Raw genomic sequence first — 17458 nt, 5'->3', positions numbered from 1 at the left:
ATTCCTGGAGCAAGCAGTGATTGCAATAGGCAGAAAGGGTCTTTTGGGGTTACTAGCTCTGTTTTGCTTTGTTTTCTTTTGTTTTTATCTAGGCTGCTTACATGGGTGTTTCCCAATTTGTGAGACTACATCGAACTGTATACTTATGATTTGTGCACTTTTCTATGTGTACTCATACTTTAACAAGTATGTCACTAAAGGAAAGAAATGATGGCTACTTGAAAATACTATCTTACCTGTTTTGGGAAGACTATCAGAACATTTATGAAGCACTAAATAAGAGCAGAGAACTATTCTAGGTGCTATGTCACAGGGCTTCCTTTCCTCCAGGAGCTTTCTATTCAATAAAAGAGAGAAAATGGTACAGCACCAGTTCCTGCACACTGTAATGTGAATAAATAAAATGGAGTCATAAGTGACAGGTATTATAAAGTGATGTAGATGCTGTGTTGTAGAAGTTGGAAGGAGATAAAATCACTTTTGGTGGTAAAACTCATAACATGGAATATTCTATCCCCCCTCTACTCTGGTCCTGAAACAAGTCATATATTGCTGGCCATTATAACTAGATCAATGGAGGCATACAGGGAAATAGCAAAGGCTTTGGAGACAAAGGCATAAACAGAACTGGTTCCAATCCTACCTTCATCATTTATAGATTTGTAATATCATGGGCAAGTTACCCATAGCATTCAATTATTGGTTTTGTTTTCCTCGTCCTCCCCTTTTTAAATGTAAATTATTATGGAAGCCGAGGTGGACCTCTTCTCTCCTGACTCCAAACTTGAGGCTGTAGTGGAAGCAACCAATCTAGTACCCAAACCCTGTCACTTTCATTGGTCCAGGAATGGGCACATAGTCCACATGAAACTAATCAGAGTTATCGTCTATGTCTCTTGGGTGGGATTGCAGAACTGTAAGGGAAAGAGCTGCCCAGGACCATGTTCCCAGCCATAATGGCAAAAGCCAATATGCAAGAATGAAGTTGATATGCAGAAAAATGCAGGGAGAGTAAGAGCCAGTAGGAGAATAGGGCCTGGCATCACTACCTTCCCTTATTCCAAAAAAACTCTGGGACTCAGCCTTGTTCCTGCCCTTTTTGTGGTTTGGGTATTTAAGCCAATTAGTTGCCCATTTTGCTTAAGCTAGTTCCAACTGGGTTTTGAGTTTCTGCCATAAAAAAGCCATAATTAACACATTTCTTCCACTGAGCTTTGGTTTTCTCACCTGCAAAACCAAGAAGACAAATATATAATGCATAAGTTTGTAATAAATGCCAAAAATTTCACTATCAGAAAAGACAATTGTTCAATATTAATTCCTTACCATGTCCAATTAATGTGAGGATTTACACAACCCATTCAAAGTTTCTCCAAACTAGGATCACTCTGCATTGCTTTGATTACAAGGCAACTGGATAATTTATAAATCATTCTCCTATCATCCAATAAAGGCAAAGATAGACCGATCTCAAATATTTCCTATGACCTTCCTTTTCCCCCACCAATCAGCTTTTATTCTAAACTCATTCTCCTCTGACTCACCAGATTGTTCACCATCCCAAATTTGATCCTGCTTCAGACATATTATGTGATTTCATGCTTGTTCTCCACAGCATTTTACTTTCCAATATCACAAAAGGAGTTTGTTATATGACACACCATCTCAGATGCCCATCCCCAAAGCAAACTGAATTAAGCATGTACTTAATTTGGTCCCTTGAATTTTTATGCCTAGCACCAGTGATATGGTCAACACTTCTTTTCATTAAATAATCAGGCCACTTTTCACCCTTTTCCAACAGGCTCAAATAATCTCCAAAATACCACAAGATTTAACAAGTATAGCACTGATTATGTGACAGATTCTATGCTAAACTCAATGTTTGCATTATTTCATTTCATTTTCTCTGTGGCATTATATTGGTACTGTTGTTTTCCCTAGTTAGGAGACAAAGAAACTAAGACAGAACATTTATATAAAACTTTTGAAAGTTTATGGCTAATAAGCTGTAGAGTTCAAGTTTAAACTCAAATAGTTATGACACTAGAGACTACATTCTAATACTAGGAAGGATATGAAATAAAACATATATTCCAGACTTCAGCTTTGTTCCATCCTCCCTTCTTATAGCCCCATGATCCAAATTAGAACATGAATTTCCTGAGCTGGGTCTTGTTATGTAGTAAACTACCAGGAATACTGGTATAAAGTTTGCTTACAAATTTGTGTTATGTAGAGTCAATCAAAGAGAAAAACACCCCCTTTTTTAAACTCTCCCACCAACAATCAGAGATATTTCCATCCTAAGAAACATAAAAGAATGTTCATGTGAAAGGAAGACTCAGACATCAAAGTACTTAGAAAAGAGCTTTGCTTATAAAAAAGTTGGCAAAAGTCAGACTTCAGAAATATTAGCTTGTCAAAAAAAATGCCTACAACATGAACTTAAAGGAAGAAATCTGTGAAATTATCAAAGTTATATAGTTTAAATCAATCTATTTATAGTAGTAAAACAACTTTCTCACCTAGTTATTATATCCACAAAAGATATCACATAACCTTAGAAATCAATTGTGCAAAAGGGTTATCGTTATTTTGCTAGGGAGTGAGTAATTTAGAGGAAATGTTTAAAGTTTCATTTATTTTGGGGACCAGAACTAGACAGGGTGACCCTGTTATTTTTGGCCTATCACACTCTGGAATATCATGTATATGTTTATTCATAATGGTGGCAGGACAAAGTGTTCATTTTCTTTCACGTTGGCCATGATTGACATGGCTAGGATGGCCCTAGACAACAGTTAGGTCATCTGGGTAACCTGGAGGATAATGAAAATACTTTGCGACTGACTCAGAAACCATGTCATTGATAAAGTGGTTATTACTATTAACACTTCATGAAAGGAAATGTTATAGGAAAGGCTGAGACACTTTAATGAGCTGAGACACTCACGTTTTTCCTTGCTTTAAAGAAGACAACATAGTCCTGCTGAAAGAACACGGACTCAGAGGTAGCAGACCTGAGTCCAGACTCCATAAATTACCAGGAGTTTGACCCTGACAAAGTCATTGTGTTGTGGATAATATGGAACACAATGATCGTGTTTCTTTTGTTAATGGGGCTTTTGTAAAGAACTATTAATATTAGTCAGGGTATAATCAGAGAAGCAGACCTCCTAAGAGACATTTATAATAAGAAACTTATTATAGGATTTGATCTTACGCAATCATTGGGCTGGTTAAGCACTCTATTTAAGGCTATTGTTTCTATGTCCGATTCTGGAAACCAAAACCGACAGAGAGAGTAATTAAAAAGAGAAAACAGATGTAAAGTTGGGGAAGCAATACAGAATACATAAAGAACCACAAGAACTACAACTCAACAATAGCAAAAACCAACAGTTCAACAATGGGACAGGTCTTGAAGGGACACTCTCCAAAGAAGATATATAAAATAGCCAATAAACACAGAAAATGATGCTCAATATCACTAATTATTAGAGAAATGCAAATCAAAACCACAATATGAAGCTGCTTCACATGTTAGATGGCTATTATAAAAACACAACCAGACAGAAAATAACAAGTGTTGGTGAGGATGTGGAGAAATTGGAACACTCGTGCATTGCTGATAGGAATGTAACATGGTATAGTTACTGTGGAAAAAAAATATGGCAGCTCCTCAAAAAAGTTACACAAAGAATTACCATGTGATCCAGCAATTCCACTTTTGGGTATATGTCAAAAAATGTAGCAGGGTCTCAAAGTGATATTTGGAAACCCATGATCATATTGACATATATCATTTTGTAAGTATAAGGTTTACAATGTGATGATTTCATATTGTGAAATACGTGAAATATTTCACATATTGTGAAATACTGGGAAACAATTACCTCAATAGAGTTAGTAAACATCTCCATCACCACACACATGCAAAATTTTTGTGAATTTGTGTGATGAGAGCATTAAGATTTTCTCTCTTGGCAACTTTCAAGCATATTATACAGTATTGTTAACTATAGTCACTACACTATAATTCTAACATCCTCAGAATTATTCATCTTGTAACTGGAAGTTTGTTACCCTTTGACCAACATCCCCCCATTTCCTACCTCCAGCCCCTGGTAATCACCAATCTGCTGTCTGTTTCTATGAGTTCAGCTTTTTTTAGATTCCACACATAAGTGAGCTCATACAGCATTTGTCTTACTGTGTCTGATTTATTTCACTTAGCATAATGCCCTCAGAGTTCATCCATGTTGTTGCAAAAGGTAAGATTTCCTTCTTTTTTAATGGATAAATATTATTCTGTTAAATATAAGTATACACCGCATTTTCTTTATCCATTCATCCATTGCTGGACACTTGGATTGTTTCTATGTCTTGGCTATTGCTAATAATGTACAAAACATGCGGGTACAGATATCTCTTCAAAATAGTGATGTCATTTCTTTCAGATATATATTCAAGTGAGATTGATGGATCTTATGGTAGTTCACTTTTAAATCTTTTGCTTGAGTTCTAATCATAACTATACTTTATTGCCTTTGTGTTTCTGGGCCTTTAAGAGTCTGCTTCTTTATCTTTAAAGAGAATATAACAATAGTGTAAGCTTCATAGTGTTCACTGAAAGAATTAAATAAAACGACATATAGCACTTAAAGTAGTACCTTGCATATATAGCAAGCACTCAATCAATGCTACCTATTGTTATATATTTTGTAGCTGTGCAATAATAGCTCCTTAATTGAAAGTTAGGGCTTATAACTTGTAAGGAAGCTTCAGTATGCAGTACCTGAATTAATTAAAAATAAATTTGATAGCATGTTAATCATAAGCATAGACTTTTGCCACAATTTGGTTCATTAGTTTGACTTTTAGCCAGTCATTAGCATTAATAATATTTCTGAGTATTCAAGTAATTTCTCAGAAAAAGGCATTACATTTCCTCCATAATTTATAGTTTAATGAAATTTCCAATATGTGAGAAATCATTTCAATGGCCACAAAAGCCATTCTGAGCAGCCTCATTTTAAAATCATTGTTGGGGTGCCTGGGTGGCTCAGTTGGTTAAGCACCTGACTTCGCTTCAGGTCATGATCTCACACCTCGTGAGTTCAAGCCCTACATTGGGCTCTCTGCTGACAGCTCAGAGCCTAAAGCCTGCTTTGGATTCTATGTCTCAATCTCTCTGCTCCTCCCTTGCTCGCACTCTGTCTCTCTGTCTCTCTCTCTCAAAAATAAATAAACATTAAAATATTTTTAAATAAAATCAAATCAAATCATTGTCAATGGCTAAAGACACTGTGTAAAGTTTGTATTCTACTCTTACATGCACACTATTTGTAGATCATTTAGTAAAGAGATTTCCAAAGAAGTTTCCTGTGAATCTAATTATTATAAATCAAATAATATTATCCCCTTGACTTACATTATAATTTTAGAAACATGAATTTTTAGAAACATGAAGCCATTTTTAATGGCTCATTAATTGACTATGACTTCTATTCATTAGGTTTAAGATTCTCTATTTAGTGATTGAGCAGGACACAAGCATTTACCTGCCCAGAGGAAAGTATGTGTTAAAGGAAATCTGTATGTATTCATTTTAAATTTAGGTCTTTCTAAAGATAGCCATTCTGTAATAATTCAAGTTTGAGTTTTCATTCAATTTTTTTTCTTAGTAGGTCACATTTGTACCCTATTTTTGGCTTTGTTTTCCATTTCCAGGTTGATAATGGCTCCCACAGCAGGGGGCTGATGTAGGGATCATTTCACACCATACGAAATGCAACCACTGAAATGAACTATTTCCCGTCCAAGAGAGGCTGAGAGGACTTTCAATTGCACAAGCTATAATTTCCCAAAGGGGGTTTACTCAGGGCAGTGAAGCTCATGGATTTGGAGGAAACTTAGTGAAGCTTTTACAGTGATCAAGACCTCAACTTTAGCAACTTATTTTAAGGCCATGAGCAAAGTCAAGAAAAGGGTGTGTCATGGCAAATAGAGTCACTTTTTAAAAAGGAGGTCCTGATGGAATCGTCTTTTTGCAGCCCCAGCATATTCTTAATTTCTTTACACTTAAAATTATCAAGGAAATCTAAAAACTTTTGTTTTTGGACCTATCAATATTTGTAGTATTAGAAATTAAAACTGGGAAATATTTATTCTTTTAAAATACATTATTAGTTGGCATAGATAACATATTTTATGAAAAAAATAATTGTATTTCCCAAAACAAACAAAAAATGAAGAAGAGTAACATGTTTTACATTTTGCACATCCCTTTAGTGTCCAGCCTCGTAGAATACAGCTGTATTCTCATATCAGCTTCTGCATTGTCCAATGCCATGCATTTTTTGGACCAAAGTATATGAAGAAAATTAGGCCTCACAAAACTATGTAGTTGGAAAGAGAAGAGCATTTTAATAGCCTTTCAAATATTTGTGGATTTTCTTATTGATGCTATGTCAAAACTCAACAAGAGTTAGTTACTTAAATAGAAATTGCAGTAAGGAATCTGAAACAATCTCAATGAACTTCGCATACTCTGTGATGTTACACTGTTGGTGTTTCTTGTACTCTGAATGGATCTTTTAACATGAGTGATTTTGTAACATCACAGTCATTTGGAACACACTGGTTCGCTGAGCTATGCAGATCTTCAAAACGTTGACAGATTTTAATATGCAATATCAAAAACTAATATTTGTTAATATCACCACTGATCTCACCAAAAACTCTTGGAAAAAAGAATGTCATTTTCCAAATTTTCTAAAATTCTAATTTTCACTTGAAAACTTGAGTGACAGCTTACTTCATTAAACTTTGAGAAAATATTTGCAAATACCCAAGTCTAGATAACCGTATTTTGTCTGCTAATAGATTTTTCAAGTGAAAATGGAACTTCTAAGTTCCATGAAACAGCTTTACAACTCTAAGTATACAATTGCTTTATGTATACCTCTCATTGTGTCACCCTGAATATTTAGAAAGTATACTCTAGAGTGATTTAATTAGATTAACAATGTTACTGCTTCATAAAGGACATTCTTAAGTAAAAGTGACATTTCTGAGTGTGTAGCAATGAGGAAAACATGATTATTAATATACGTTGGTGAAACTGCCTTGATTTGTACTTAGTTTTATACACCACAGACTTTATACTATCAGCACAATATCAATGCAGTGCAAAATGCAAACACTGTCTTATATTATTACAACAATAGTTTTAGGGGCACCTGGGTGGCCCAGTTGGTTAAGCATGCAACTCTTAGTTTGGGCTCAGGTCATGATCTCACAGTGCATGAGTTCAAGCACCATGTCAGGCTCCATGCTGACAGTACGGAGCCTGCTTGGGATGCTCTTTCTCCTTCTCTCTCTGCCCCTTGCTCACATGCATACTCTCTCTTTCTCAAAATAAATAGACAAACTTAAATAAAATAAAATATTTAAAAAAATACTTTTAACCTCATTGACTTCCTGAAAAGGCCTTGAGTACCCCAGGGGCCCATGGATCACATTTTGAGAATTCCTGTTCTAGAGAATTCCAGGCTTATTTAATAGGACCAGTCTGAAAAAGCCTTTTTAGAAGAGCCTAATGGTTTCAGTTTTTCTTTCAAGATCTAGCTGAGGACTGGAAAGCTGGGGTTCCTAGTTGCCTGATGGTATGAGGAGACTCAAATATTCTCAAATTAGAGAAAAAATAAAATAAAACTTTTGTTATCTCTTTTAAAACAGAAGAACTGAGTGAGATTCCATGTCACTCTGTATAAAGCTTCAGAACCAGTACATTAATTACATGACAATAAAAATTAAAATAACACCGTAATTTAGAAAATTTTTTGTTGTGATAGACCATGGATTTTGCTCATTTTGAACTTGTCTAAACATGTCCAATATTTTTGCACAAAACTTCATTAGACATACCTTACTTGCTCTGAAAGCCCTCTCATTTTATGGATAACATGAACTAAAGTTCAAGGAACTTCCACTAAAATCTTAGAACCTCAGAATTGAAGCACTCCTTGAGGTCACATAGTTCAGCCTCTCTACTAAACGAATTTTATCCTTCTTATATAAACTTCCAGGTTTGACTTGAACCCTGCCAGTGGCACATAGCTCACTGCTTCGGGAGGCATTATATCATTTCACACTGCACATCATCAGCAACTCAGATGTTTCTCTTTAAGTTTAAACAAACAAGTCTCAGGCATACTTCCTAATAATATAATATTTCTATTTCCTATCATATTTGTTTTTCCAGCAATCAAAGCATATAATCAGCTTGTGGTGACCAGACAGCTTATAAAATCCATGTTTTTCACATGCATTGTTGTCAAGTCTACCCTTGCCCATATTTGTATTCTACTGTACTATTGATATTTTCCTCCAAAAATAAGTTTTTAAAATTAGATTTCATATGGATCACTTTGGTCCACAGTCCAATTTTTCATGTCAATTTTAATTTTGATTTATTCAACACCGATATTACCTACATTCAATGTATGTCATCAGCAATATTGATGTAGAGGTCAATCATATCTTCATAAGTTTCTTTCTAATAGCAACAACAATAGGGAGAAAGGAAGATCATTGCATTATATTAGAGATACCCACTTATTCGATCACATTTTTTAAGGTTTCCCAATAGTGTTCTGGGTCCTTAGCTAACTACCTAGCATAAAGGAAAAGAGAAAGAGAAAGAGACAAAAAGGTTATTATAGCAATAATGGCTGAAAACTTCCCAAACATGCAGAGACGGACATCCAGACTCATGAGACCCAAAGACCCCAAATAGGTTGAGTCCAAAAAGGGTTATACCAAGATACATTATAATTAAATTGTCAGAAGTCAAAGAGAAGGAATTATGAAAGCAGCAAGAGAAAAGTGACAAGTCACATACAAGGAAACCCTCATGAGTATTAGCATTTTTTCAATGGAAATTTTGCAGGCTAGGAGAGAGTTGGATGATATATTCAAAACATTGGCGGGGGGGGGGAAGTTGAAACCACAATTCTGTCAATCAAGAATACTATACCCAAGAAAGCTGTCCTTTAGAAATGAAAAAGAGAGAAATTTTCACAAACAAAAGCTGAGGGAGTTCATTACCACTAGACCTGTCTAAAGGAAAACACTAAAGCATCATTTTCAATTGGAAATAAAATAATGCTAATTACCTTCATAAAACATAAATGTGTAAAACTCATTAAGAATAATAAATATATAACCAAACTCAGATTCTCTAATATTGTAATGGTGGTATATAAATCACCTCAACTTTAGCTGAAAAGTTAAAATCAAATATTAAAATTAACCATAGCTACAATAATTTTTTATTGTTATTACAATAATATTTGTTATTACAATAATTTGTTACTTGATATAAAAAGAGATGTAAATTGTAACATCAATAACCTAATGGCAGGGGAGAAAGTATTAAGTTTCTGTATGCTATTGAGTAAGTTGTTATCAGCTTAAAACAGGATATTATAAATATAAGCTATTTTATGTAAGCCTCATGATAACCACAAAAGACAAATCTGTAGTAGATATTTAAAAGATTAAGGAGTCAAAGCATACTGCTATGAGACATCATAAAATCACAAAGGAAGACAGCAAGAGAGGAAACAAAAAACAAAGGACCTACAAAGCAGTCAGAAAACAATTAACAAAATGGCAATAGTAAGTCTTATCTATCAATAATTATTTTAAATATAAATGGATTAAATTATTCAATCAAAAGAAAGAATGGCTGAATGGATAAAAAGAACAAAATTCAACCATATGCTGCCTACAAGAGACTCACTTCAACTCTAAGGATACCCACAGACTGTGAATAAAGGGATAAAAAAAGATATTTCAAATAAATGGTAATCAAAAGAAAGTAGAGGTAACTATGCTTATATCCAACAAAGCAGACTTTAAGCTAAAAATGGTCAAAAGGAACAAAGAATGTCATTATACAATAACAGAAAGGTCAATCCATCAAGAAAAAAAATAACGATTATAAATATTTATATACCCAACATTGGAACATGTAAACATATAAAGCAAATACTAGCCTAACTAAAAGGAGAAATGAACAACACTGCAATAATAGTTGAGGACTTTAATATCACAGTCTTAACAATGGACAGATCATCCAGAGAATCAATCAGGAAACAGTAGATTTGAACAACACCATAGACCAAGTGAAGCTGGGAGACATATACAGAACATTTTATCCAACAGCAACAGAATACACATTTTTCTCAAGCATATCGAACGCTTGCTAGGATAGATCATATGAAAGACCACAAAACAAGCTTCAACATATTCAAAAGAGTAGAAATTATATCAAATAAGTTTTCTGGGTATAGTAGTGTGAAACTAAATGTCAATAACAGGATAACTGGAAAATTCACAAATACATGGATTTATAGAAATTAAGTAACAGGGGTGCCTGGGTGGCTCAGTCTGTTAAGCGTCTGACTTTAGCTCAGGTCATGATCTCACAGTCCGTGAGTTCGAGCCCCGCGTCGGGCTCTGTGCTGACAGCTCAGAGCCTGGAGCCTGCTTCAGATTCTGTGTCTCCCTCTCTCTCTGACCCTCCCCTGTTCATGCTCTGTCTCTCTCTGTCTCAAAAATAAATAAACATTAAAAAAAATTTTTTTAAAGAAATTAAATAACACATTCCTGAACAATCAATGAGTCAAAGAAGAAATCAATAAAAAAAAAAATCCATCTCTCAAAAAGTCAAACAGATTAAGTACTTAACATAAGACCTGAAACTATAAAATTCCTGGTAGAAAACAGGGGGAAAGCTCCTTTAGATTGGTTTTGGCAATTTTTTGGATATGACACCAAAAATACAAACTAAGGCAAAAATATACAAGTGGGACTACATCAAACTAAAAAGCTTCTGCACAGTAAAACAAAACAAAAACAAAAACAAAAAACAGTAAAAAAAATGAAAAGGCAACTTCCAGAATGGGAGAAAATATTTCCAAAGCACATATCTGATTAGGGATTGATATCCGTATTATATAAGGAACTTATGCAACTCAGTGGCAAAAAAGAAACAAATAATCTGCTTTAAATTTTTTTTAGTGTTTATTTATTTTTGAGAGAGACAGAGTGCAAGCAAGGGAAAGGCAAAGAGAGAGAGGAGGAAACAGAATCTGAAGCAGGCTCCAGGCTCTGAGCTGTCAGCATGGAGCCCGACGCGGGGTTCAAACTCATGAACCTGCGAGATCATGATGTGAGCTGAAGTCGTATGCTTAACCGACTGAACCACCCAGGTGCCCCACAAATAATCTGTTTTAAAAATGGGCAAAGGATCCAAGTAGATATTATTTCAAAGAAGATATTCAAATGGCCAACAGGTACATAAAAAGATGCTAAACATTATTAATCATAATCAGGGAAATGAAAATCAAAACCACAATGAGATACCACCTTATTCAAATTACAATGGTTATTATCAAAGAGATAAGAAATAGCAAGTGTAGGCAAGGAAATATAGAAAAGGAAACATTTGTGCACTGTGGGTTGGAATGTAAATTGGTGCAGCCACTATGGAAAACAGTATGGAGGTTTCTCAGAAAATTAAAAATGGAACTACCATATGATCCAGCAACCCCACTTCTGAGTATATGTGGACATGAAATCACTATCTCAAAGAAATACCTGCACCCCCATGTTCACTGCAGCATTATTTACAATAGTCAAGACATGGAAACAACCTAAGTGTCCATCAACAGATGAATAAATAAAGAATATATGTCATATGTATACAATGGAATAGGTGCAGCCATAAAAAAGGTAATCCTGTCGTTTGCAACAATATGGATGAAAGCTGAGTGCATCATGCTAAGTGAAATAAATCAGAGAAGACAAATACTGTATAATCTCACTTATATGTGCAATCTAAAATACCGCACTCACTGAAGCAGAGAGCAGAATGGTGGTTACCAGGATTGGAAAGGTGTGTGGAGGGGGTTAGAAATGAGTGAAGTTGGTCAAAGGGTACAAACTTCTGGTTATAAGATGAATAAATTCTGGGGATGTAATGTACACCATTACATTATTGTGACTATAGGGTGACTATAGTTAACTATACTATATTATACACTTGAAAGTGCTGAGAGTAAGGCTTAAAAGTTCTCACCTCACATACCAAAAAATGTAAATATGTGAGGCGATGATGGTTGGTTAAGCCATCAACTCTTGGTTTTGGCTCAGGTCATGATTTCATAGTTTGTGGGTTCAAGCCCGATGTGAGGCTCCGCAGCTGGTAGTCCAGAGCCTGCTTGGGATTTTCTCTCTCTCCCTCTCTCTCTGTCCCTCCCCTGCTTGCACTGTCTCTGTGTCTTTCAAAATAAATCAATAAACTTAAAAAAATATATATATATATATATGTGTGTGTGTGTGTGTGTGTGTGTGTGTGTGTACACACACGTATTTCAAATAACTATGTTGTACAAGTTAAATTTACACAAGTTTACATGTCAATTATATCTTGAGGAAGCTACAGGAGAGAAGAATCTAAGAAGCCCAGCTTAATGGTGTCATTTTATAATGTAAAATGAACAGTAATATTACAGAATGGGGAAACTTCCTAATTACAGCTACATTTCCTGCACATGTCATGTGTAATTCCAAGGCTGAGGTGCATAGAGACGACATAGATGACATTAGCACTCATCTGAAAATCACTCTATTCTTTTCCCCAAAGCATGAATTTTGTATTTGGGATTAGTTGTTATTATTTTCAGAGTAAAGTGGACATTATTATTTCTTGGTATTTAGGTTATTCCACCATAACCCACCTTCATAATTGTTTGCATTTCATCCTTTGTGCACTAGGGTCTCTGGGATTGAGCCCTGAATGTGAATACATGATTTTTTCCCTGATGAACTGCATTCACAGTCTATTCACTGATCCATGACTCCATTTATTTATGCATGCATCCGTCCATCCATTCTTTCATTCACTGAGTGCTTGCCATAGTCTTGTCACTGAGCATTCCAAGTATAACACAGAAACCCACTAAAGATTAAATTTGTTTTTAAGCTAAAAGGGAGAGCCAACATTTTTTTCAAGTACTTAAATAAAAGACTGAAAGAAAAAAAATTCCAAAATTTTAATAGGGGTTGTCTCAAGCAGTATCTTCATTAATCTTTTCTGTTCTCTCCATATTTTCTGCCAAAATATGCTTAATCTTGCAATGAGTAAAATGTAATAAATTAAAATTTTGCTAGTTTGAAAAGAGGTTATTATTTTTTCCAATCAAGTCTCATGATGAGATGACATACTATGATGAGATGAAAGTCATATACACGGGTAAATACATCTCTATAGTACCTAGCGCAATTGGCTGAATAACTGGTTGTTCAATATTTCAGTTATTGATCATCCAGAAAATAAGGTATGTTTTATCATTCTTTCATATTAACAAGTTAATACACTTTCATTTTCTTTCTGTAAAGTCCAATATTGCTCTCTTTTCACCTCTAATATGAAGACATGGTTCCATATTCCCATATAGGAACCAGTACTTAACAGTTCAAGTGATCTGATTTAGGATTCAAAGAATATACCTTCAGAGGGGGTTTAATTTGCCTCGCTTTCCTGGGAAACTGATTGAAAATCCCAGGGGGAGAGGTGGAGATGGAAAAGAAAGGTGGATGAAGGAGAATATGAGGACTCCACCAAATCCTCTCGTCTTAATTTCAGATTCCACTGAGAAGTAAAAATGGACAGTGCATCTTTGAGTAGGACCATAAAGAGATACTAGAGCATTTCTTTAGTGCAATGACCAGAGTCAGAAAGAGCTACCAATATGATTGAAAACATGCTGATATGTGAAATCACATGTTCTTATTTCTATGATAGACAAAACTGAGAAGAACTGAAGCTGTCACCAGAGGAATCAGTAGGTATTGTGTTATAAGCTACTCTCTTTTTTTACCACCCTATTTTTCACTTTCTCTTTTGTAGCTTTTTGTTACTTTAATAAATGTTTTGATACTTCCTTGTTTTCTCTCTCTGCTGGAGAAAAATGGAGGGTACTCTTATATTGTTTAACATATTTATTTGGGTCTTGGTTTTTCTAAGTTTGAAGCTCTTCAAGATTCCTTTCTTCCTTTTGAAAATGATGCTGACCTCAACACCCTTTAATTTTTCACAAAACAAGGTGCTCCTGTTACTTCCTACAGTAATACTTGCATTGCTTCCTAGAATAATACCCTTTTCCTTTTTATTCACACGTATTTGTTCTGCATTGTTGTTATATCCAATAGTTAACTAATACTATCAAAATTTCATATTTAATTTCTGTGCTCATACATTTAATTTCTTGTATCTCACTCTCCTCAGAGGTTGACTTCCTACTTGCTGAAGAAAATAATTTAATATTTCTTTCAATGAGAGACTGTAGCTGGAAAACTCTCCTAGTTATTGTATGTCTCAAATGTCTAGCTTATGCTCTCCTCCCTCTTTCATGATAATCAAGCTGATATAAAATTTTAAGTTATCAGTTATTTTCCCTCACTACCTTCAAGAGATGCCACCATTGTTTCTGGCATCTCTTTGTTAATGATGTAAAGTTAGTTGTCTCATTCATTGACACTCTAGGTAGTCTGTCCTTTCTCTGTGGTCGCTTTTAAGAATCTCTTTTTCTCTTGATATTCTGCTGTTTCAACACCAAGTATAGGATGCAGGTGTTTTTATTCCAGCCCCTACTTACAGTGCCCTTTCATCTTGAGTTCTCTGCCTTTGTTCCTGTCACTAATGTTTCAAATTTTGTTTCTTCAACATTCTCTCCATTCTCTTCCTCCAGAAACCTTAGTAAGTGTATACTGAAAGTTCTCAATTTATTTCCATAGCTCTCAACTGCTGCTTAATATTTGAGATCCATCTCTCTGTGCTGTTTTCAAAGTGAATTACTCAAAATTCTTTTCCATTTCTCTAATTCTTTACCTGTGTACAGTCTAAAGTTTGTTTCATTGATTGGAATTATTTTTTAAATGTATTGATTGCTTTTCTATACACATACTCTTCTTTCATATTACCTGCCTTCATAATTTCTTGTGTTTTTAATTAAAGAACTACTTCACTGCTATAAATATACAAACTTTAATATTTCTGTCATATAAGACTGTAACATTAATTTTACCTGGAGTGAGTAAATGTTCCTTTTTTATTATTGTACGCTATGTTCCTACAAAGCCAGATTAATGAAACATTGCAGAAAATACGGAATATGTATTAATATGTGTTCTCCAACACTCTTCTGATAAAATAGTTTGTTCACTCATTAACAAGGAAGTAGAAAAGTAAAGATAAAATCTGAGGTGATGTTGGTGATTCCTCCCAGATGGAATTACTTTCCCCTTAATTTATCCCAATTTTAATTTCTATTTTCTGAAAAGAATTTACTTTGTTAAAGTAATAAAATGAAAAGTTAAAGTCAGTACACCTGCAAATAATCATGCACAGTGCTAGTATCTGTGAAAAGTATTAAAAATAAGATTCCTGGGGAATCTAGATGGCTCAGTCAGTTAAGCAACTGACGCTTATTTTCGGCTCAGGTCATAATCTCAGGGTTCAGTTCGTGGGTTCGGGCCCCACGTCAGGCCCTGCACTAATTGTGCAGAGCCAGCTTGAGATTCTCTCTCTCTCCCTCTCTCTCTGCCCTTCCTCCATTTGCATGCTCTCTCTCAACATAAATAAATAAATATTTTAAAAATAGGCAAAAATAAGAAGCCTGCTATAGGAAACATCACTTATTTGACCTGAAATCATTCATTCTATAATCTTCACTACATTGACCATTTCCTTATGGCTTTCTTTTTTCTGTAGTAAATTGATTTATATTTTGTTATGCACTCAGGTTTAAAGACAAACTCTGGGAGTGTAAATCTCCACCAGAAGCCATCCTAGTGAGACTGAACTGTTTCCATGATGCATAATGATCCCTCTATGAGGTGCAGCACCATGACATAAATTCAAGAGAAGCGTTACAGTTGCCATATAAATTAGGAAATACTGATCAAAGATTTCATTCAGCAGGTTTTTCTATTCAGCCTTGAGATCAGAGTAAGATGCCATATCACTTATTTTTTTTACAATGATCATAATTATGAATATTATCATACTGGGTTATTTTCTACACTGGTCATATCCATAAGTAATTCCATGATGGTTTCAGCTACTGGTTTGGCAAACAAAATAGTTCTGTAACTGTTGTATGAAGAGAAGATTTATAGATGAACATTGTAGTTTCTTTCTTTAAAATCAGCTAAAATATCAGACGAAAGTTTTTGAAAGATCCTGACTTCCCCCTCAAAAAAACACATTGTAGATTCATAACTAATATGTTTATCCAAGTTTCTTTTAAAACTATATTCAGGTAGATCAATCAATTGCTGATCATTCATTCTATATAAAATGACATACAAATTTCTTCAGTTCCAGAATTAGCAAGGCACAATCCCGTATCTGCTACTTTTGTCAATTATATTAAGCATAAACATCCACATAACTGCTTGGATTAATTGTGCTGTTGCAAGTCAATCTGAAAGAGGATTTTTTAAAATGTTTTTATTTATTATTGAGAGACAGAGAGACACAGAGCGTGAGCAGGGGAGGGGTAGAGAGAGAGGGAGACCCAGAATCTGAAGCAGGCTCCAGGCTCAGAGCTGTGAGCACAGAGCCCGACACGGGGCTCAAACTCACCAACTGTGAGATCATGACCTGAGCCGAAGTCAGTCGCTTAACCAACTGAGGCACCCAGGCGCCCCTGAAAGAGGATTTTAAAGTTATCCATCCAACAAAAATTTTTTAGCATTTACTATGTAGCCAACATTGTTTCTGCTCCCTCTGGATTCCTCGGATTCCCTTTACAATTTCTATACACCCCTTCTCCAATATCTGTGCTTTGCTTTTAATTGCCTGCTCCTACTATCCTCTTTATAAAATGCCCTTGGGCTCTGAGAAGCACTTGGCCTGCTTTTCCTGCAAGGGCAGAGAACCAAAAGGGTCTATGAGTTTATGTCCCCCAAGAGTGTTCATTTCCAATGACTGACTAGTGGAAAGCTAACTCTTGACTTGGGCTGGGAAAACCAGGAGGTGTAAGATTCCAGAGTTCTCACTGAGATTGGGATGAGGCTTGCCTCATACTCCTCTCAGGTGAGACATCAGCTGAAATGACACCCTTGCTGGGCTTCTGCCCCTTCCCTGTCTTGTTCCCCCCACTTTCTTTCTCCTGGGATCATTTTCTAATAAAATCATCTGCACACAAATCCTTACCCTGGTGTCTGCTTCTGGTCAACCTAACCTAAAGCGTACCATGTGTTATACTTGGGGCTGAATGCTAAGAGCATAACGGTGAGCAAACCAGATACAGAAACAGCCAATTAAGGCTCACAGTCTAATGAAGAAGATGAGACACTGAACTGGCATTGA

The sequence above is a fragment of the Neofelis nebulosa genome, chromosome 5 (genome assembly GCF_028018385.1).
Source record: "Neofelis nebulosa isolate mNeoNeb1 chromosome 5, mNeoNeb1.pri, whole genome shotgun sequence".
Taxonomy (NCBI): Eukaryota; Metazoa; Chordata; class Mammalia; order Carnivora; family Felidae; genus Neofelis; species Neofelis nebulosa.
The sequence above is the reverse complement of the archived record's forward strand: the minus strand, read 5'-3'. Positions refer to the sequence as shown.